Raw genomic sequence first — 25,386 nt, 5'->3', positions numbered from 1 at the left:
ATTGTTTCTTATTTAAATACCTTTAAGGATTTTTTCCAATGAATCAGTTGTCCAGACCCAATGAAGATAAGGTAAAATGCAATTTTCGACCGAGATAAGGGCTGGAGTTTCACGATCCGTTTCCGTCAAGAGCCACCAATTGCACGCAAACGAAACCACCCCGTAATAGAGGAAGTAGTGTAATCCGTTTCCCGAGTGAAGGGTTTATTTCAGTTTACTTCACCTTTAGACTTTAAACTGGAAGATGGATTGGGATCTGGATAGCTAAGGCAGTTGAGTTTTAAACTCGGAAATCGCACCAAAGAAATTTTGAAATAGAATGCTATAATATAAAACAATCTATGGAGTGTCGTTTTGATCAAGTAAATAGTGCATTTTCAATCTTTTGTTAATATTATTTTGTTGATACGCCGTACTTGTCAGACAAAAAGGTGAAAACCAGAAAATTTTTGTTTCGTTGAGTAACTGAAGTAAATTTTCGAAATGTCGATAGCCTTCAAGGAGAGTGATAACTTTCGTTTTTTTAGCAATTTTCGTTTCTGCTTTGAACAAAACTCGAAATTATTCGATTTTAAGATTATAAAATAAAATAGTAGTATATGATATTTTTTAGAACTTAAAGAGGTTTTATAACTGGCTTTTATGACAAGATAAACTCAAAATTAAATCATATCAGATTTAAATAGAAAGGAAATTTTCAGGCACTGAGGCTGGATGAAATCCTTTGAAGAACTTGATAACAGGAAAAACCCGAAACAAAATTGACATTTTCGCGCCCCTGTATCAAAACAGGAATTACACGGTTCCTTTGTATAGGCCCAATTATCTTATTTATGTGACTTTGCTGACAATAAATTAACAAAGTTAGGAAACTTCATTAACAACTGATTAAAGGGCTGCCATCTCTTGAAATTTAACTTCAATGGTGACTTTTTTACTAAGTTAATTTAAATTAAGTATTTTTTATACTTTTGATGAGTACTTGTCGCACAAATTTAATTTTGTTTGGCCCCAAATGGTCGCATTTTCCTAGCGCATTTCCAGGCAAACGACAGCAATTCTCTAAAGAGCAAATTGCAGACAATCCAAAGTACTTTCTAGAGACGCATAATTCGTAGAACAATCTGTTCCCAAAGGAACCCATAAAAATCAATATGAGAATAAAAATATCCGCTCCAGGGGAATCCGGTTTAAGGATGAAGTGGTAATAAAGGCTGCAAATGCCATAAAGGCGATGTTTCTTAAAAGTTGCTCGCCGAGGGATCTTTTTGTTTGGAAGACGCAATATCCTGTCAAGAACAGTCTGAATAATAATTTGTAAAACAAACTCTCGTCTTGGTTGTCTTTGACGTTGACTAAGGAAGATTGAATTTTCTCAAAACTAGAAGTAAAAAAAAAATTCGTGTAGTAGAACAAACTACAATAAAGCAAAGGGTCGTTAGTCGAATTCAAATCCGACGCTTTGAATAATTCATAAGAGCCAGTTGGTCAATAGATTGAAGGGAAAAAGCGAGAGCCGCCTAATCCGAGCTGTCACTTGCCGCCCTTATCCAACCACTCGGGCTAATGCAGTGCACCCCCACCCTCCATTAAAAGGGCATCCGAATAATTGCGAAATAAAGTGCATCCAACTGTTTCTTACTGCGTGTATCCATATAAAACACTCGATACACAATGGGAAGTGTCTATTGTCCAAACACGGCGTGTTTAATGTGGTGCGCTCGATATATTTTCAAAAGCCTCCTCGGGGGATTTCATATTTGTCCCCCTTTGTGACGGGGAAAGGGCTCATTATTCTTCTTTAGAATGCCAAATTCTTCTCGATTTGTCTGTTCGACGTCGAAATATCTGTCATTCGCAGGCTATGCGAGTCGGATTGTTTTTGTTCGATGCGTGAAAGTTGTTTCGTTGATGGACCGGAAATTGAAACGTGAAAATTTGACGACGAGGAATGATTTATGCATCCGATAATGATGGTACTAAGTTGTAAGGTGTCTTTAAGAGAAAAATTGGAGGTAGAAACGTGAATTCATCTCAGCTGTTAAGTATGGATTTGAATACGAATTACTTCTAAAAATAAATAAATAAACAAATCTAATGAGTTTAAGTCGGGAATTTGTGGTGGCTGTAAATGTTTACTATCCCAACTAATCCATCGATGTGTAAAATTTATATTAAAAATCTCCCTTACATATACGTACATATATAGGATAATCACCAGAAGCGACATTTCACATAAACCAAAAACATTGTCTTGTAAAAAGTGTAATATACATATAAAGGTAAGTAGTGTCTCAATATTACATTAAAAGAATATAGGGTGTGCTATTTTAAAATATATAACTTTAGTGAATTGTATATTTATTGACCACCCGATGTATTTCAAAAAGAATCTAATAATTAAATTTTCTTGACCCTTTGAATTTTTACATACTTAAACTTTTCTTAAATCTTTTAGAGGTTTTGAATAATGGATGGATGGCTGTAAATAAAATTTAGGTTCTTGACAAATCTTGTTCCGTTTACAAAAGCGTAAAAAAAAACTGAATTGTCGTAATGCTACTGTTGCTGTTGCAAATATTAGTTATTTAGACCGCTATAAGACAACTTAACAAAAATTTTTTCTAGGTATTTTTCTGTTCTATCTGTGTCATATTTATATTATTCGTATAAAACAGTTAAGTATATTCGAGCTTTCGTTACAATTTTCTATATCACTTTTTCCCCTTGCCCAATCAGCCTAGCCTCCTCATAGACACCAATAGTAACAAATAACTTATAATTAGCATAAATCAATGCAAGTCAGCGATAGCCTATAGGCCCATAGCACCATAAGCTGCCACCCAGATATATGAAACAATGGATCCGTACTACAATAAATTTATACGGTTAATGATCATCTGTCGCTATTGGAACATAATTCTTGCCAATTATCGCAGTAAACCGGCGATGATAATGCCGGAATTATCTTTTTGCCTGCCCAACTGCAACTGGGTGATTGTGAATTTGACAAATTCGATTTTGTTTTATTGTGTTAGTGGTCGGGAGCGGATTTCACAATATTGTATTGAATAGGAATGGAAAAAGTTCTTTTATGTTGTCTAGTTGTAAGGTTGAGTGTTAGCAGAATTAATAGTTTCTCAAATCACATTCCCGCTATGAAAACTCATTTCCTGGAGACTTCCCTATTTAAAGCCACATTTCAAGGAAATGATTTGCGTGCCTTGCCGACCACATTGCATGGAAAAAACCTTTAAAAAAATTATGAACCCCTTTGCTGTTAGTGCGTCCCGCAGGCTAAAATATCGCGTTGACCGCAGGGGGCCGGTTCGGCAACAAACCGCTTTAAATTACGGTAAATTTGCACTCCAGGGGGTACTAGTCACATGTGTGAAGCCACATGCCCGTATTCATTATGACGCCACAATGAAATCAGGGCCGGGGTTATCAGAGGAGTCATGAAAATGAATTTTTATCGTGTTTTATTAGTTGAGAGTGTCTGTGAAATAAAGTTTCCTCAAGTTTCCATAGAGTCTCTGTTCATTTCCAGCCCCGAAACTAACCATTACAGAAGGGGAGGAACTTGCTAATGAGCGGCGAGAACTAAAACATGCGATAAAACGTTTCAAAGGAGTTTGTTTCCTTTGAAAAGTTGCGCTTTTATCTCAGAAACACACAAATTTGTAACTCAAATTATTCAGTTTAAGTTCTAAGAAATAGATGCAGAAATTTTCACGATTGAAGCGAAGTGCTTTGGTGCAAAGTTATTAAGTTCATCATTATGGATTTCTTCCTGGTATAGCTGTGTTAAAAGCCCTAAATCTACATAAACAATAAGCTGTGTATGTATCCTTTAATAACAACATTAGCCCGTGATCCAATTTACCCGTCAACCAAAACATAATACCCTTCTCAAGGTTTTAGTTGTAATGCCCGGACCCTTCCTAATCTTGATCAATATACTTTCTTAGTGTTAAGTTGAAACTTAGCATGTCTCGTCTTCAAACAGCTTGTCATCATGCTGAGGCGAAAACGACAACGGGATTTTTAAATGAAGGAATAATTAAATATTCTGTATAAATGTCCACAACAAAGAAAAAGAACAAGAAGAGAAGATCCAAATCAAGTTCATTGTGTTTTTGTCATGACAAAATAAGGTACTAACATTTTTCTATTCTTAATGTGATACTAAATGTCTGGCTCTCCATTTTTGTCATTCTTGCCTCGTTTAGAATTCCACATTGAAAACTAAATGTCTAAAAGTTTTCTTTTCTTAAATTGGTAGAGATCTTTTGACCAGTAAATTTGGGATCATTCGTATGGGATAATGTCACATCAGATCTATTTTTATTTTTTCCCTTTCGTTATGTTTCGTTTGGAGTTTCCGTTTTCTCTGAAACCGGAAACTTTGAACTTCAGGAAACCAGTTGTTTTAATTTTTGAAGGATTTAGAGAAACTGTAAGTGTTATAGGACAAAATCATATCTGGTCTTACATTATCGTTACACCCTTGTAGATCCTTAAGATTTCTATCTTCATAAATAACATTTTCTAGAATCAAGTGACTTTCCTATTCAGCTTCAATTTTGGAGTGTTCTTTCCTAAGGAAAATGGTCCAACTAAAGCTTTTAGCTATATTTTCTGTGACAGCCGCTACGCTAATTGTAATAAAAGACGAATGAATTATATGTGCCCCCATCTAAAGTCATTCCACTGGAGCAGAATTGAATGCTAAGGAATAATAATTTTATTGAAAACAGCTTGCACGACTAACAATTCCCTTAAATCATCTAGAAGTTTCAGATTATTCGGGCAAGCTGTTATATTTCTTTACATGTAAATAATTGAAATCTGGTACTCATAAAAAATGAAACCCAATATCCAAAGAAATATTTGCATAACTATTAAAATAATATTAAGATAGTGTCCTTATAAGGAATTAATAAGTTTCAGGGAAGTTCGCTTCAGGAGACAATTTTGAATTTAGTAATATAAACGACCGTCTAGAAAAAAAAATAAAAAATAAAAAAAAAATAAAACTATACTAATTTCATCAAATCTAAAATTTGTAATAATTTTTAATCCAACTATGAGTAATTTTTGGAAATGAAAAAGAACTGAACCAAACCGAAAAAGAAATAAGCTATAAAGTTCATATCGATTATATTTTATTAACACTTTTCGAATCTTTAAATGAGTTGAACATTGTATTCAATGATAATCTTCATGTTATAAATGTGAATGACAGTTTTCTGACAAAATCATGCAAGACAATCTGAAACGTGATACCAGATTTCGAAGCAAAGAAAAAATATCCAAGATAGTCGGTGTTTACTCTAGGGGCAGGCAACTTGGCATTATCATTCTTGAAAACTCGAAGCAAAATATGTTTTCGTATCTGGTATTAAGGTTTCGCCGTCGGGAATTCTGGATCAGACACGCAGGTCATTATGTACGGCATTTTTTGTTGACAATGCCTTGTTTCCCACTTCTGGAAAAATGTGTTTTTGAGAAACATCAGTAATGTTTAGACTAAAGAGAAAATTCAATATAGTGATCCAAATTTTGATTTTTTAAATCATAAGTTGCTTTTGTAGTGATATAAACCTCAACGTTTTGTATCTACTAATCAACGCCTAATTAGGTCATTTCAAACTAACATTTCTGAATATTTCATAGGAGCAACCATAATATTTTAAGCCCAGCTAGCGCTGTGTGTTCGCTGGGGAAAACTAACACAACAAACTGTTAGCCGAGCGCACACACAAACTTTTTACAACCCCCTTTGGGGAAGTTTTTTAATTTTCATGGAGTGCCCTGAGTGGTGTGCAGTAGCTCGTTAAAATCGCGAGAGCTCTAAAACAACTTTCGAATCGAAGTTGTTCATAATTTCACGATATACGACTCGCGTTTCTTAACTTCATTCTAGACGGCCAAAACGAGCCAATTACGGTTCTAAACCGTCGGTTGACATTTTTAATTAACCAGAATGGAGAATTTCCTCTGGTGAAATGTAAAAAGTGTCTAATTTGTTGAAACCATCTGTTACAGCTGTTGGCTTTTTCACTTGAAGCTCGTGACGGATGGAAAACTGAACGTGCCAGCTTTTCCAGTGGAGTGGGGATTTTCTGCGAATTTGAATGGAAAACAATAAACTGCCCGAGCACTTGCTCGATTTGAACTAGGTGTTTAATTGGAAATTCGACGTTTAAAATTCGTTTAATCGAACACGACAAATTCAGGATGAATTATTTGTATAACTGCTATTTCAATTATTACAATTATTTGTAATTACAGACTGTGTGAGTATTTGTATAGAATCGTAATAGGAGAGGAAAAAAATATCACCTGAAAAGTTTTTTCATAAAAAGAAGAGAGAATGGAGGAATTAGAATATTGATTCACAAAGGAGGGCGCCAACAGAGACAGAAACATCCTCATATTTTATTGAGAGACAGAAGAACGCCATTATTACTGCCATCCTCAATGGAAAAGGAACATTCGAGGAAAAGGAAACAGGAAGTTTGCAACAACTTTGGTTGTAACAAAAAATGTGGAGATACGTTAGAAAATCGGATCAGGAGCATTATTAAGATATCCTCACAGCTTACTATACACTTCAAATATTCCGCCGCTTTTGGAGGGTAAATTGGGAAAAAGTAAAATGAGCTTAAAAGTTAGCTTACTCATATTCAGATGCCGTAAACTTGATTCATCCCAATCAATCTCTGATGAAAGCTGATAATCAGGAAAATTTTCAACGAGAATATTTTTTAAAACTCATGAATTTTTTTTGGTATAAAAATAATATTAAATATGATTTGCTTTAAAAACTGTATATCCCTTATTTCGGACGTCCTATATAGGATGAATTTTCCGAGATGCCTCGTTGGCAATTTCTACATTTTTTCATCTAGTTATATGCTGCACACGTCTTCCCATGAATTTGTAACCCGAAATCGAATGGATATCCGAAAACTATCAATTCGCGCATGACCCATCAATAACAAAATCCTATAGGTGATCAAACTTTTATGTCTGATGAATAAAAGCTACGTTTTGTTGAGAAACATCAATATCTCAAACAAACTGGTTGAACAACAAACAGTTCTATTCAACTTTAGACATAGATTTTATTTTCTTGCTTCTAAATTCTAACCAAAATTGTTAATTCTATCTTAACGAAAATATGTTCACTTGGAGTTTCCTTCTACTCTGAAACTCCTTTAAGTTCGTCCTATCACCCTTCTGGATCGCTCCTGGTTGTTTTGGACTTTATTACTCTTTTCACCCCGACGTTCCCTAATTAAAACGGGCCTGGTAATTAAATGGAAGATGCAATAAACGATTTTTAATGAGGAGCAAACAGTTTAAGAAACCTTAAATCGATATAAAGACGTCTGGGCTAAAAATATTTTTTAATTACTTACAAAGAGGAAAATGTACCTTATGTTCACGTATTATGCTGCCTAAGCTAAATTAAGTAAAGTGGAAGAATCGCGTTTCTAATCCACGTTTTTAATTAGCCGAGTTGACTTGGTGAACTTCTACTTTAATGGAACAAAAACATTTAATTCACCAGGGTTATTTGTCACACACGTCAATCGCCTCGACTAAAAGAACAGACAAATTAGAAAAAAAAATCGACAAATGGAAAAGGCGCATTGCAGCTGCGTGTAAATTGATTCGATTAAAGCACAAAGAATAATCTTTGAGAATCTTTAAGAATCTTAATAGCTGAAACCGCAGTAGCAAATAGTTTTGAATAAACGAAGTCACGTAATGCACCAAAACTATGCCTGTCGCATAACGTCGACTGACTGCATTTCGCACCTTGGATTTCCCAAGGCAAATGATATATCACCTTGAGACAGTCGCTCGTTCATAAATCAAACAGACGTAAACGTTGAGAAATCAGAACAAATTTTTCATTTCAAGTTGGTTGGCATTAAACATTGATTTATTGTCGGCGTCATTTATGTTGCCATACGATCTGGAAAGTAATAAGTCGCTTATGACACTCAGGAATAAAATCTTTATGGATTTGTTTGTGATTGTTCTTTTTCTAATATTGCTGGCTAATCCCAAATTTATATCAAATTTGGTAACAAGGACAAGTGTCCAACACCAAACTAAACAAAACCGAGGCAAACTGTTGCCACACTGATCCCTCTTTTATTGTCGTGTGGTCTGGTAAAATCCCCGGCTTTAAAATAAACCTGGCAACACTCTCAAGTGTAATAAGGAATGTTAAACAAATGGGAAGTGTAGTGTTGTCAAATCAACCTGGTTATTTTTATAGGAGCTCTAATACTATGACATTAAAATTATATTATGTTTAAATAACTAAATACATAGCCAATATTTTTTCTGATTTTTCATCTTTTTTTCAAAACAATCCTGGGTACCATCCTGCTGTTTACACGGTTACTTTCGTAAAATTATCAAAACTCAGTGCAGTATAACGCCTCTTAAAGACTGTACTAACTTTCCAAAATTGAACAAGAACATAATGAACGGTATCCTTGGTTGCTTTGCCTTCTATTCAACTTCTCTTGGTATACTTCTTATATTTGTAGTATCACTTTAAAATTGACAATTTTTATACAAACTGTGTTAACTTTAATAGTCAATGAAAACCAATGTCGTGACTGGTTCTTGCAACTTTAACGAATTTTTCAAAATGATTTATGAATAGTTAATTTTGTTTTCCAATTTTTGGTTTCCATTTTAAATCCTCCTGGATATGAACCGTATATTAATAATATTATTTTAAAATTCACAGGTTTTATCGAAATTTATTAGAGCTTTCATAATGTGTGAAAAATTGCGGTGTAGGTAATTCATGTAGGTATCCAAGATTTTTAGAATTTTCATTAAGATTAACTACTAATTTCAATGTCAGAAAACTTATAATGTGTAAACTAGATCTGGAAACATTGGCATTGTTTAGGAAGAAACTCTAAGGGTCGGTGTTTAATGTCCAGTTAAGGGGCGACAGTTCCCAGTTAAGAACTAACTAGCAACATGTTTCAAACTGAAACCAAAGTTTAATCAACATTTAAAGTAAAGACGTTGTATGATTGATGAATTGATTGAAACACTCTCAGGGGATGATTATCCCTTCAATGTAAACTTTAACTTTTATATTATACTTGACTGCATTTAATCTCACTCAGCTTAAAGCACTACCAAGTAAGTGTATAGGAGCTATTATATATCAAGTCCTATTTGATTATTTGAAAAGTTTAAACGAGTTTACAAATTCTGATTGCTCTAGACAATTTTCCTTTTGGGTCCGCTCCAGGAGGATTAAATACGCTACGTGGTTATATGCTCACTTGGCGGCAGTTGTTCTATGCAGATAACTTTCATGGATACGAAAAGCATGTAAATTGCATACAATTTGCAGATTCATACGATAAATATTTGACTATTCTTACTTCAAGAAATGTCAGTTTCATTTACCATGGCATCTTCAATTCGACTTCGGGGACTAAAAAGCGCGACTTTCGTGGCGGAAATCTCAGCAACAGCCAATTAAAGTAAACGTAATTAATCTTAATTAATTCGGAACAGTTAAAACTCTTTGGCTTCACGAAAGCGCCATCCTAATTGTCAACAAAAGCGAAATATCTGTATAAACCGAAACGTAGACAATTACTAGAAAGCGGGGAGAAATTCAAAACGCAATTAAACTGGAGCTTATGCAAATTGCGAGAGGGTCGTTGGCAATTGGTCATGAAATTTGCCATTCAATGCCGAAATATTACTCGTAATTTTGACTATCGAAAAGGGCAGGTATTCATTCAGAATCTAGATCACTCAAGCTCAATAAGTAAATTGAACTTTGCTGAAAATAAAAATGTGAGCCCTCCACGTATCGATTAAGCAATAATGTTTTTAAGATTACTTTTTTCAAAATAGAAATGATGAAATTATATCATTGTTAATACAAAATAACATGAGTCAAATATCTATAGATTATGCAATTATTTAAAATTTATTAATTCTGACTTAGGACACGTGTTTTGACTTAGAGAAACTTTGCCTCTGGATTGAAGGACTGTATAATAAAACGTTTCTCTTGCACTTCTGGATGATATAATTTGGTACAAGTTTAAATAAATATGGTGATTAAGGGACACTTGCTGTGAGGTCTCCTTACAGTGAGAGAGCTGAAAAAAACTGCCCTATTGAATCTTAAATACCACATTCAGGGATCGGCACCCATAGGCGTACTCCAATAGAAACCTTGTCGACAAAGAGGGTGCTCTTAATAGCAGCCGTTAGAAATGTGGTGCTATTGCACGACAATACAAATGGAGAGAAAGTTAGTCCCTTTCGAGGAACCATCATCATTCAAACAAAGGATTCCCCACATCTGGGCATTCTGGAATAATGTCAATTAGTGACCGTTCATAGGCGTCGCCTCTGGGTGCATGACAAAGTACAATAACTAACGTAAAGATACAAAGTTATAATATTAATAGCCGTATGTGAATGTGCTTATCTAATCACTAGGTATAATCTTAAAATCAGTCATGAACATGCCCCCCACCTTGAAAGCGTCCACTTTCAATAACACTTTCTGTTTTAGTCACTATCAGTCTTATCATTACATGGGAGCGGACATATCTTAGCAAAACTTCGCTTTACTTCACCGCGAACAGTCTTTATGGTAGCCACTCTGGCCACTCCGTCCTTGCCTGGATGGACACTTAAGATCCGTCCAAGTCTCCAATTCATCACTGGTGTGTTGTCTTCTTTGATGATAACCAAGGTACCAACCTTCAGTTGATGCTGGTTCCTTTTCCAACGAACTCGCTGTTGCAGCTCAGACACCACCTCCTTATGCCATCTATCCCAAAAATGCTGGCGCATTTGTTCAATCAGTTGGAATCGGTTTAGCCGATTAGTAGTGATCGTCCTTAAATCGGGTTCTGGAAGGGCGACTAAGGGTCGTCCAATTAACAGGTGAGCCGGGGTTAAAGGATTCAAATCGATAGGATCGGTTGAAAGAGGGCTAAGTGGTCGGGAGTTTAATACTGCTTCTACCTGGGTAAGAAGGGAGTACAATTCCTCAAAGGTCAGTACTTGAGCACCCAAAATCCGTTTTAAATGATACTTACTAGATTTAACACCCGCTTCCCAAAGACCGCCAAAATGGGGCGAGCTAGGGGGAATAAAGCGCCATTCGATACTCTCATTTGTCATGGCATTGACTATATCGCCTTGTGTTTTTTGTAAAAAGGTACCGAAGTTTGACAACTCAGACTGAGCGGCCTTGAAGTTAGTGCCATTGTCTGAATAAATTAATGCCGGTTTGCCCCGACGTGATATGAACCTCTTTAAAGCCAAGATAAAGGAATCTTTACTCAAGTCTGATACAAGTTCTAAATGTATTGCTCGGGACGCAAAGCAGATGAATAATGCCATCCAACATTTGGAAGTTTTTGATCCACGACCCTTTCGATCTTTCACTAAGTACGGTCCTGCGTAATCAACTCCACATACCTTAAAGGGGAATTCTGCCAGTAGGCGTTCCTTGGGTAAATTACCCATCAGTGGTGTTTCAATCTTTGGATTATATTTAAAGCACAGGGCGCATTTTCTGTAAGTTAATTTCGCTAAATTTCTTCCCCCAATAACCCAAAATTTGTCCCGTATGGAGGAATGCAACTGCTGAGGTCCGGCATGCAATAGCCGATGATGCTCGTATTGAAAAATGAGTTTAGTGAGCTTATGTTTAGAGTCTAACAGTATAGGATGCCTTTTCTCATAGGAATAATTTGACTCCGTCAGTCTGCCACCCACTCGTAGCATTGACTGTTCCGCCAAAAAGGGCGTAAGTCCCAAAATTCTACTCTTATGACTGAGCTCAGTGTTTGTCATGAGATTAGAGATATCTTCAGGAAACGATTGCTCTTGGGCAATCTTTATTAAGCGAATTTCGGCATTGGCTATTTCCGCACTAGTTAACGCCCCACCTCGCTCTGTGGTGCTGGGTTTACCCTTTGCCGTACAGTTTCGTAGAAAACGAAACATATAGGCCACTGTACGTTTGATTCGATGATAGCTCGAAAATCTTTCAAATGGAAATTCACTGTTATATACTGTGAGAAACGCTCGGGAAATAATTTTCATTTCGGGTAAATTTTCGTTTCGCCGAAATTTAGACGGCCATGTCGAGGGGTTACCTTTCAGCCAATTCGGTCCATGAAACCACATTTCCGATTCTAGCATTTGAGATGGAGTTAACCCTCTAGACAATAAATCTGCGGGGTTGTCCTTCGAAGGGACATGCCGCCACACATAATCGTGCGTGATCGCTTGAATTTCTGCAACACGAGTGTTTACGAAGGTTTTCAGTAGATTTGGAGAGATTTTTAACCACCCAAGTACCACTGATGAGTCACACCATAAGACGCATTCGTCAAATTTTATATTGATAGAGGATGTGACCTTTAATAAAAGACGAGATAGCACCAACGCACCGCAAAGTTCGAGTCTGGGCAGAGTAAGGGTATGAAGCGGGGCAACCTTGGCCTTTGCGCATAGAAGTCTAACATGCACATCTCCATTTTCATCAACCGACCGAAGATAAATGCACCCTCCGTATGCTGCTTCTGAGCTATCGGAGAATCCATGTATCTGTACCTTAATTGCCCCCGTACACCGAACATATCTGGGTATCCGTAAGGTATTTAATCTTACAAGCTGGTTTCTAAATTGTTGCCAAGCGGTATGAATGCTGGTGGGAACCGCTTCATCCCAGGATAGTTTTTCTAGCCATAAAGCTTGCAATAGGATTTTCGCTTTGATGATACATGCTGCAAGCAGTCCCAGAGGGTCAAATATTTGTGCCGTACCAGCTAAAATCGTGCGTTTGGTGACTGGAAACTCCTTGGATATTGTACCTATATTATACGTCAGGGTATCAGCCTGACAATGCCATATTAACCCTAACGTCTTTGCTGGCTCGTTTTCGCCAAAGTTCAACGTTTGATTTGTCGAATCAGAAGATTCGACGTACCTCAGTGCGTTTTTCTCATTCGAGAAAAACTTACGCAGCTTGAAACAACCCTCGTTCAATATATGAGATATGTCGCGGGCAATTTCGGCCGCCTCTTCTAACGTATCAGCTCCTGTTAAAAGATCGTCCACGTACATGTCATTTTTTATAGCTTGTGACACTCTTGCATTTGATTTTTCGCATTCAAAGGCTAATTGGAACAAACATCTTATCGCTAGAAACGGAGCGGAGCTTGTTCCATAGGTGATCGTCTTTAGTTCGTAAACTTCCACCGGTTTCTGTGCATTATCACGCCATAAAATCCTTTGTAAGGACCGTTGGTCGGGTTCGATCAGAATTTGCCGGTACATTTTCTCAACGTCGGCGGCAACTACGTACCGATGCTGCCGAAACCGCAATAGGATTGACATTAGATCCCTTTGTATGGTAGGACCGATCATCTGAAGATCGTTAAAACTGACCCCGGTCGACGTTTTCATGGAACCATTAAAGACAACTCGAAGCCTTGTTGTTCTGGCTTCGTCACGTACTACGGCATGATGTGGCATATAGTATGCGTGCTTATGTAGCATTGCGCTTGACACCCTCTGCATGTGCCCTAATTTTATGTATTCGGTCATGAATTCGACATATTGAGATTTTAGATTTGGGTTTGAATCGAGTTTTCGTTCGAGCGCAAAGAATTGCCTTTTTGCTTGATGAAATGAATCACCGAGATCGTCAGGAGAAGATTTGAGCGGGATGCGTACTAGAAACCTTCCGTTTTCTAATCGGACGGTGTGTTGATTAAAATGATTTTCACACGCTATTTCTTCCTCGGATTGACTAGATTGAGATGAAAACCCTTCTTCTATCTCCCAAAACCGCGATAATTGATTTTGAATGTCAATTTCTTGTGTCAAGTGACAGTACATATTATTTTTCGGGTGACTAGGAAATGTCTCAATCGATCCTGAAACTACCCATCCCAGTCTTGTTTTCTGTAAAATCGGTTTATTCTTTCCGAGAGAGATCTGACCAACGCAAATCAGCGACCAGAAAACTTCCGCCCCGATTAACATGTCAATTTCACTAGGTTCACCATACCCTGGATCGGATAATTTTATGTTCGAGGGTATGTTATAATTTTGTGTGTTAACACGTACACTCGGCAAGTTTCCCGTTATGTTAGGAAGTACTAGACACGATATTTTTCTTTTGAAGGCATTGTACAACGATTCGATTATGATATCACACTTGTGTTTTACACTCGACCTTAGTTGATTTAAACCTGTTACAGTCATGTTGATTTCCTGTTTATTCAGCTTTAATCTTTCAACTACCTCTCCACGTATGAAGTTAGATTGAGATCCTGAATCTAATAGTACCCGGATGTTAATTGATCTCTTTTCGGGAGTCGAAACTTTCGCTAACGCGGTGCTAAGAAGCACATGTGCTGGATGAGCAGAATTCACACAAAGAGTGCTAGTTTCTTGTACCTGACCCGATCTCTTTTCGGTGGACGCATTGGAGCCCGGACTATTGTTCCCCGTATCATGGTTTCCGGTACCCGAAATATTAGATCGGGTTCCAGATTGAAAATTCTGCGAGGGATTAGCGTTGAGACGCCTATCCAAATGTAACAACGTGTGGTGCTTTAATGAGCACCGTTGACAAGGACGTCCCCTACACACTTTACTATGGTGTCCGAACTTTAAGCAGTTTATGCAAAGTTTAAGTTCTTGTATCCGTTTGATACGTTCTTGTACGTTTAGACTTGATAATTTTTCACAATTTGCGGTTACATGCTCTTGGTTACAAATTGCGCAATTTGACGTCCCCGTAACTAACCCTCGTACTTCCCTTTGCTGCCTGTATTTTAATTCATTCTTGGGTTCTTGTGCCTGAGTCTGGTTCATCTTTATTGTTTCTAATAAAACAGCCTTATTCTTTAAAAATTTCTTCATATCCTCCAGAGACGGGGAGGTGTTCTCAAGATCCCTTTTCGTTTTATATTCCTCCCATTCCCGTGATGTGACGCTGTCTAGTTTTGAACTTATCAGAAAAATGATTAACGTGTCCACGGTGGGCTCCTTCACCTGTTCGAGGCATCGCATATGTTTAGAGACCGTATCTATTAGCCGTCTTATACGCTCTGCCGAAGCCTTTGATATAGATTCGATTTGAAAAAGAGCTTTTACATGATTCTGAACTAACACGCGGGGGTTATTGTACCTTTCTAACAACAGCATCCACGCTACTTCGTAATTGCTTGCCGAAAATTCCAAAGATTTTATAACCAACGCCGCAGCTCCCATCAAGCTACCTCTCAAATAATGAAATTTCTGAATGTTACTCAGAACCGTACTAGCATGGATCATTGATTCAAATGTGTCCCGATACTCTAGCCAAGTTTGAAAGTTACCATCAAATTTAGGTATGTCTATGGGAGGAAGCTTAACATTTGTATCATGAGAAGCATTACGCCTAATCGAGGTTGGAGATGACGCAGACTTATTATTACTTAGGTCATTTGATTCTTGCAAAAAAGTTTCTAAATGATGTTTAGCTCTAGAAATTAAATCAAAATATTGGTTGGTAAATAAGGTGCGTTCTGCGAGATCTACATCCGCGCTATTCTCCTCACTTTCAATTTTGGCTTGAATTTCTTCATACTCGAAAAGGACGTTGTCCAAGGCATCTATTCTCGTTTGAAGTTGTCGATAATCGAGCTCTGTGACTGTTTGGTCACTTAGCTGCTTCTCAAATCCTCCCAAAAAGGTTTTGAAAAGGGTCATTTTGGATTTTAATGCCGCTCTTTTACGGATACTGTTTGGTTGAGCCATTGTACAATATTCAGTAACCTGTTCTTAATTTATTGCCCTCTCCCTTGTTTAGATTCCCGCTGTACACTTCAAGAAAAGGGCACTGTAACGTTTTTCCTTTTCTTGGGTACCTATGTACTTTTGTCACCAATCCTTGAATTTAGGCCCAAGGATTTGATCACCGTTTGAAATTGTTTCCCTAATCACCGCGTCAAGTCAGCATAAATTTCAGAGGATAAAGGGATTAATTGGAACCGACTCACCCAGTATGATTTGCATCTTGATTTTGCCGTGCTCCGTTTCCCAGCTGCGTTCTCCAGGTTTTTCTTGTACTGTCTTTATCACAATGTCTTGACACTTTCTTGACGACGTACTAACTTTCGGCACCTTTGGTTATCAACACAATTTCACCGTACAGCCCTGCTTCTATCCGGCTCGAAGGACCATGTTTTGACTTAGAGAAACTTTGCCTCTGGATTGAAGGACTGTATAATAAAACGTTTCTCTTGCACTTCTGGATGATATAATTTGGTACAAGTTTAAATAAATATGGTGATTAAGGGACACTTGCTGTGAGGTCTCCTTACAGTGAGAGAGCTGAAAAAAACTGCCCTATTGAATCTTAAATACCACATTCAGGGATCGGCACCCATAGGCGTACTCCAATAGAAACCTTGTCGACAAAGAGGGTGCTCTTAATAGCAGCCGTTAGAAATGTGGTGCTATTGCACGACAATACAAATGGAGAGAAAGTTAGTCCCTTTCGAGGAACCATCATCATTCAAACAAAGGATTCCCCACATCTGGGCATTCTGGAATAATGTCAATTAGTGACCGTTCATAGGCGTCGCCTCTGGGTGCATGACAAAGTACAATAACTAACGTAAAGATACAAAGTTATAATATTAATAGCCGTATGTGAATGTGCTTATCTAATCACTAGGTATAATCTTAAAATCAGTCATGAACAACACGTGTGCCAAATATAAATATTCCCGAATGTATAAATGTAGCTCACGTTCGTAGTCAACTGCAGTACATCAGATGTATCCAATGCAACTGTCAGGAAAATATTTCAAAAATCTATAAAAGCAATAATTTCGCTTACGGTTCATGTGCTGCAGTCTTATTTGCTGCGAGTGTTTCATATTTTTCTTTTATCGCTAAAGATAAGTAGACTAAAACGATGCTGGTTTGATGCCTGCTAGCGAAGATGGTTTACGAATTTGATTTGTGTGCTGCTTTATATTGGTTTTGCTGTTGCAGATTCATTTCAAGAATCTTTAAAATTGGTAAATATGTAGGTAAGCAGAGAAAATGTAAAGGAGATGTCTGAAACTTGCCTTACTTTATTATTTCATCATTATACATTAATTAGATTTTTAGACGAGATGAGACTTGATTTTTATTGTCATTACCAAGAAAAAAGTAAAATACAAAGATACTAAAATGCCAAGAAACGATACAAAAATTAACAACTTCCAACCTAGAATTATCCAGAAAATCTTAAAAATTGTAATTGTAAAAATTCGGTTTGAGCTAACCCAAACTAACCAATTTTTGTTTTATTTAAGCGATCTTCTACCTCTAATGATTTATATAGCAAATATGCATATGACAGCAAAGGTGCAGTTAGTAACTTCAGAAACAGTTCGTAAAATCAGAATAAAATATAAGATGAAAAGAATTACTTTCAATAAAACTATTTTTATTAATTAAATACATAATTTATCCTAACAAAAAATAATTATATTAAGAACTCTAACTAAAAGCCCTAATAGCTACCTACATCGAATTAGCCCTGTAATCAATTCCATCGTTCTTAATAGTATTTCTTACTTATTGTTGATAATTTGTAGATAGTATCCACAATATATCCTAGTTTCCACAAAAAATAAAAACAAAAAAAAAGTGGAGTTATTTCAGCTATAAGGAGTAGGGAAAAGTGCATTGAAAGTGGGGATTCTTTTAGTGTGACACAAGTAAAGTTAAGGAGTTTCTCGTGTTGGAGAAGTTAAACAAGCGATTTGAAACTTTGCAGAGGACGAGCACAATTGAATTGAACTTTTACACGAGCGTGCAGGAAATTGAACTCATTTCATTTTATTCTTTTCTAACAAAAAAAACATGATTGTATTCCTTCTACACAGAGAAATTAATAATGCATTTTACCAATATTTCATAAACACCTTTGTATTAAATTCATTTTTCTCAACTATAACACATAAAAAACCTCCGTCCTTCCAAATACATTTCGAGCTTTGGGTTGCCCATTTTGGGAAAGTTAGAGCTAAATCCCACTTAAAAAAAATATTCATTTTCAAACATTTATTCCGACCCTAACCACAGAGATATACAAATTTCGAAGCTTTACGAGCTTTTGAGGGAAATTTTTTAAAAAGCAATATCGAATAAAATTTGACAGATGTTTTTTTCAAATACATCGAGTTTTTATCGTTTGAAAAAATCATATATTTCATCTAGAGTGTTGGGCCTGTGCAGTATCTAATCCAGTTTTTAAAAAAACTGAATCATAAATAATTACTGTAAATATGAAAAATGTAATATTGCTTTATTAACAGTCCTTTCAAATTGAACATTTTTTCTTCATATAAAATATTGCTCTAATCAAGCACCAATCGACTCGAATGAAAATATTAAAGTAAATTCTTAATTTACAGAATAATTTTTCGACACAAAAGCTAAATCGGGTCGTGTCACGTAAAACATGAATGTTTCTCTACCGGTATTTGACATCAATTTTGAATTTAATACTCTCGCACCATGCATCCGGAAAATTAAAAACTCTTTTGGGACTGGCAAAGTTATTAGAAAAAATTTCGAGTCAATTTTTCGAATTCGCCAAAGTTATAATTGGACTAGAGCAGTTCATAATCAATATCCCCTGGGTGGTACACAATTAAACAGCTTTATTCAGTGAGTTTTGACTAAAGTTAACAATAACATTTGCTGGAAAAACGGGTTTTAATATGAAAGTTTTGGGCTGACACATGGGCCTTTTCTGCCATTATTGTAGACGTTTATACATAATAAAATCAAGAGAAAATGAGGAGAAACTTTCTCAGTGTTTGTGCAATAAACGCGTCGCTTTCAGTATGGAAACTGACAGCTTATTTGCAAGCAAATAGATTATTATTATTATTATTATGGTAAATTTTGTCTGGTTGATTCCATCCTAAAATCCAACTAAGCAGGATTTAATAGAAATTTTTGGATGTTAGATTATCCTTTTCTCAACCAAACTCACTTTAGGGTATATTCAAATGATGCTTTAATCCCTCAGTAGGGTTGCGAAGTGAACGTTATATGCACCATATTCATTACCAAATTCTCGAATCCATTAGCGGAAATCCTCTTTCAGCTTTGAAGTATTAGTTACATGATGCTCTTTCGCGTTGTCTCCTTTATTTGCATATTAACTTTTCATATCAATGGAATTTATTTCGTTTTAACTATATTAAATAACGCATATAAAATAGAGCGGCCGGAAGAGGAAAACGCGTTTTCAATTAGCTTGGTAAACTCAGGGGTAAAAGCCTAGGCAATGTTAAAATAACTCACACGAAAGATGTGAAACTAATAAAATATAAACAAATATGTCTGTCAATAATTCGCTGTAAATTAACTTTGTTGTTTTACTATCGAAATTTATGTACAAAAATATGTGTTGGAATATGAAAGGTTTTTAATTTCTGTTATGGTTTTAATGTATAAATTTATATTATGCTGTTGTTTGTATTATCGTAAATCATGTATTAAGTTATTGCGACTTTTTTACAACAGAAAGATTCGTTCATAGTGACGTTGTTCTACTTACTCGTGAAGGAGGAATTCAGGTGGGGTAGGGAATGAGTACTACAATTTCGATTTTTACCATAAAAGGAGAAAAAAGTTTTTGGCGGCACCCACTGTGACGCACGACTCTCAATGATAATTACACAACACGCATTTTCACTCACTAAATGTCATTTACATCACACATTCATTTTCTGTCAGTAAACGTTAGCTACATGACACCCACGTTCAATCACTTAATGTCAGTTACACTAGTGACGTCTCTAACGAGTCTTTGAAACATAAGAATGCCTGACTGTCCCGATGTGTTCCTTGGCGCGGTGATACACAACTGAATCATCTAAGAAACAATAGCGGTACGAAAATATATAAAAATCTTTACAATCTGTCTTTTGCAAAGGCACTATTATAATTACAGATCGATCGATACCGGCGATACAATGGATTCCAAACATTCAGAAAATTTCTATGTTTTTTTGCAAGCATACAGCTCACCGGTCGAATCACGGTAACGATGCACAACACAAAATAATACACAATGTATCCAATATAAAGATAGATAAACAAGCATTTTAAAACAAGATAAACAAAACAACATAATGATCGCACCGCAGTGGGAACGCGATCCAACGAGTTAAAATAAAGTCAAGAATACTATAGGGTCAGTAACATTTATCGGCCTACTGCCTTGAAATTAGAATTTCCTCCCTTATTATGATTACTGCCTTCATATATTTTTGAATCCAAACTATTCTTTTTACCCGCACAGCAACTAAAATAAATAAACACAGATGTCTTTACCTTAAGACCTTAAGATCTCTTAGACTCTATGTTGACTTTCTCGACTTGGAGAATTCGTCGTAAATTGAGACTAACAATTTCGGGCTCGGTTTACGTCCATGTTACTCAGGATTGTCCATGTTCAATTTTCAATTTTAGCCCCTGACGACCCAACCATCCGGATTGAGACAGACAGAGAGAAGACAAATTCCCTTAATCTCTGTTACACACATTTAACCTACTCTAACTTGATCTTTACCAAATGCGGTTGGGCCCAATAATTTTTCAATGTCCGGTGAGAGAGCGACAGCTATCAGTTAACAATTAACTGGCAGATGAAGTATTTTTCAAACTCAAATTAAGGCTTAACCGCCAGTTGAAGTACGGAGAGCGATATAAACCATCTTCGTAATTAATAGACACACGTGACTGATGGTTACCTGTGACTGTAAGTTACTTCACATGCAGTTTTAGTAAGAGACTTAAGGACCAACCCTTAAAGTGAATCTTTACTATTATTTATGATTCAATTGCAATGACTGATGAAGCAAGGTTTAGTGTAATCTGATTGGTAAAGTCTTTTTAAAAGTGGTTTAATATTTAGACAGATGAGGAGATTGAAAATTTCCATAAATCATACCTGTGCTTGCCTGAATTTTTTTAGTGACCCTATGAAATCTTAGCGATACTTCCATAAGAACAAACTCTGAATTGATTATGTTCAGTAAGATCATGAATTTCAGTTTTACAATATAACAATGAGGAGACAAAAATACGGAAATGAAGTTAAGGAAGTTTAAAATTGTGCTGTTATTTCTAATTTGAAATGTTCTAAACTTTATCGCAAGTGTATAAGCTCTTGCATATTGACATGAACTTACTCAAATGCAAAAGAAAAACTTTGATAATTTGAACTATCTAGTCAGGTCAAAGAAATAAATTTATTTTCATTATATACTCCAAAGACCAAAACTGCCAACTTTCTCCACAAGAATTCACTAATTAAAACTCCTGAACAAGCGGTCTTGGAATCAAAGATAACTGATTGAATTTTAATTAATATTAAGAGATTATCCTGTTTTTTGTCGCCATTTTGATTAATTTTACTTCTATGTCAAGATTTCTGGTTCATCTTAGTCTTCCTAATCCTTCATTAAAAAAAGAATAATATTTCCGTTTACTGTTACTGTATCAAAATTACGGACATACATCATCGCTTCTTAATGTTATTCAATTCTTAATCGTACAAATAAATTTAAAATGTTAATGCCGCTAAAATAATTCTTGAAATATAGAACAAATTATTATTATCATCTCTTATTTAATAGTAAATATTTCGCCTTCCTCGCGCTTTATTGTGCCTCAATGAGTCCGTAACTTTGTGCCAATATCCCAAGAAGTGTATTACCTCCGAGTCAACATTAACACAGTTCTAACGAAGTTTATTTTAGACTTACTTACGTCTTAAATATTAACCAGCTTAATACATTCTATTGCAGTCCTGACTCTAAAATGTTATCTCCCGGGAACAGGTAAATCCAAACCGGGTTCTTTGGAGCTTAATCTCCTGGAGTGGCTCAACTAATTTAAACTTTTCTAATAATCAATTCGCTCTTAATACATGCGGAGTTTTTGTAGTCAACAGTTTCGGAATTAATTCTGCTTCTAGGAATCCGCAACAATCCGAGTGGAAGATTCGTTGTTGTAAGCCCCAATTGTGAATGCATACCGAAACAAGGACCGCAGCGAATGTTCATATTATATGAACTGCAATTAGTGGATTATTCGCTTAATAAGCAACACTCGATATTGTGCACATAATATCGACTTTTTCATCACCATAACAAACTTTAATATAAAGATCTGAAAAGCAGTCGGTTCTCGGCAACGCCATTTTGAATTTTCCACCCATTAGTTGGATATTACTTAGTTAGGGCATGCTAATTTGAAAATAAGCTGGGTACAGTGCAGGTCTGTTCCAGAAAATTGCGACTTGGATATTAAATTGCAGCTTCTGCATCTGGGTCAGATGGAAAGGGAGGTGAGAATGCATTGTCTGGAATGGGGAAGTCGTCTATGTCTCGGGTGCGCTCAGCACGATTGCTTTTGAATGCAAAATTTATGTTTGTGTTCATATTTGAAAGAGACTGCTGACTTATAAAAGAATTTCGAGGAATAAAAGAATATCTAAAGTTATAATGAAAGAAAGGTAATTGATGAATTCTACTACGCTCTTATCTTGTTCAACATTTTGCAAACCAAAAAGATCCTGAAAGGTTGTTCGTGTAAAAAAGCTTAAATGTTTTAATCATTCCTCTTTTTTTATCGCTGGAATAAGATATATTAACACATTCAGCGCCTGACTCCGTACTGAGTGTTCTACAAAAGATAATCAAAAATAATAATAATAAAAATAAAAAGCATAACGAAGTGATTAACAGACGCTGATGTATTCCGTGACTCTCTGGTAGAAGGTTCAACTAGGGGATCAGAGCAGACACGATTTGCAGATATTAATGATAGGTTGAAGTGGCCATTAGACAGCACAGGCAGATATTTTCATTTCATCAAACACAAATTTTCACGACGAAAAATGACACATTTGAACTTTCTGAGAGTTATTCATAATTTTTAGCAAGAGTGTCTACTATAGCCATTTGATGTCAATAAAGAGTAATGTTAATCAAAGGACCGTAGCATTCACAAAAGATATCACATTTAAGGATAGAGCTTGAGGAACATTTTTGCTAAAACCAGATATAACAACATATTATACTGGTTCACGGCAGAAACTACAACGAATTTTACACTTCCAACTTTACTCTGTGTGCCTTGCCACAATAAAATATGAGGAGACTTCGGTGTCGGTTGTAGCCTTATAAAGCAAATCTGAAACAGACATCAGTATTTGCCATGGCACTAAATGTGTGAAATCCTAAATACTGAATAATCCTTGAAACAGTAGCTGTGACAGTAGCGTACGCTGGTCCTTTACGGGCGGAAACCACTAAATTTACATGATTTTAAGTTTTTGTATAAACGAACAATAAAAAAGAATTACAAGCGTGGTTTTTATTTATTTTAGAAATTTAAAGAATAAGGAGATGTTAACATAATATATTTAAGTGTATTTTTAGATTCTATTTAATTCGTTACAGAAATGAGGTGTGCAAAGGGGTGTTACAATAAATTTCTAATTTATTAAATACTATGAATGTATATATTCAATGTATGTTTGGTTGCAGACAAATTTTCGTAGTAGTTTAGTGTTTACGTTTCTTGATAACATGGTGAATGTAGAAGTATTCTAAAGAATACTAGTTTTAGAATTTTCCGCATTTAATGAGTAATAAACTTGAAGAATTTTTGCAAGAATTCAATAATAAGAATTTTCAGAAGTTCAAAGCGAAACTTCCGTTTGATGGAAAATATTTTCTGCTTTGGAAACAAAACAAATTTTCCAGGTTAGTTTCTATAGATGAAACACCAAGTTTTTCCAAAATTTTAAAATCTTTTGTTTTTAATCAAATTATATTTGACCAAGTTATATCGTTAGTGTGGACAGTAATTTCCTGTGTGTGGAATCCCGGCATGAAACAAGTATTTGATACCTAATATTAAACACTTAACATTATTTTTTCCAAAATTTTAGCAAATTGGAACATCATTTTAAATTATTTGTTCACCATCAATGAGTTAATGAAATTATCTATCAAATAGGAGTTCATTTTTCACATGGAGACAGAAGAAACGTTTCAATGACGTTGATCTAATGTCCGACGCGTCCTTTATACTTATGAATTAGTCAGATATGGTGCATTTTTTTTAAGTCAATTATTTCAAAATTAAAACCCCCAGGATTTCATGTTTACAAAGCCCTCAATCGTGGCTTTAACAAAAAAGTTTCTAACGTCTAACTCGAAATAAAATTCCACAAAGTTTAAAAAATTAATTGTAGTTGCAGACTTTATAATAATTAAAAAATCTGTAAATTCCCCTTAATAAACATTAGTCTTTCTTATTGATTTTTAAAAGATCTTCGAGAATAGTAATGAAATTTTGCCAAACTGTTTTGAACATAGAGGCTTATAAATTTTATAATAGTATGCACATCAAATTACAAGTTTCACAAGACATCACATTGGCGTACGAATACAAGTTCGCAAAACAAGAAGCAAACCGATGAATTTGTAATGCATGAATGCGTCAATGGTTTTACGAAACGTTTATGTTATGTTATTTTTTCTATCGAGGTCGAACAATTATAATAAAAATATATATTTTACGTTTTTAGACGCCATTTTCTTAAATTTTTCATTTCAACTATACATGTATACATCAATCGTAAACAACATAACAGAGCAAAAATAACCATAGCAGTACTGTAGTATTGCCTTATAATCAAAACTAATTGAGAGCTTTCAAGAATATACATTATTGGAAGCTTTTCCGTTTTTTTCTTTTCATGCTAATATTTTATGCACAGTCTCTTTTTTCTGTCCGGCCTTCAGCGATGTTTTCAATGTGCCTTCATTTCAACGAACATTTTACTGCTCCCAAATAAAAAAATATCTAAGTAAATTGATTAATATTTTATAAGCGCAAAACATCGTTTGTTGGTTTTCCATATTCCTTTATGTCGAAAACGTAACGAAAACAACTTTATTTGGGGCGGACGATTTCTTGGCCAATATTGAATTGGAACGCTGGGTGTTGGTTAGGTGCGGTCTTCCAAACTAAACCTCGGTAGTTTTTAGAAGACAAAAAGTCACGAATACTGAGGCACAAACAACACTAAAAGCTCGTCTCTGTGTTGCCATTGTTTACATGCTTACTTTCACACGTCAGAGCTTGTCTATTCCCATTTTCTTTTCAGTCGCAATGCTTGCTTTGTTTGTCAAATAAATTACTGCCCGATGGGGTATAAATGATTAATAACAATACTGGGAA

At 35.6% G+C, this 25,386-nt stretch overlaps 1 protein-coding gene across 1 annotated transcript in view; it reads left to right on the top strand.

The window, feature by feature from the left end:
* Positions 1–25,386, top strand: part of LOC136411821 (protein amalgam-like) — an 84,863-nt gene that overhangs the window by 42,843 nt on the left and 16,634 nt on the right. The window lies entirely within an intron of this gene.

The sequence above is a fragment of the Euwallacea similis genome, chromosome 1, assembly GCF_039881205.1.
Source record: "Euwallacea similis isolate ESF13 chromosome 1, ESF131.1, whole genome shotgun sequence".
Taxonomy (NCBI): domain Eukaryota; kingdom Metazoa; phylum Arthropoda; class Insecta; order Coleoptera; family Curculionidae; genus Euwallacea; species Euwallacea similis.
Note: the sequence above shows the minus strand (reverse complement) of the source record. Positions and strands in the feature narration are given on the sequence as shown.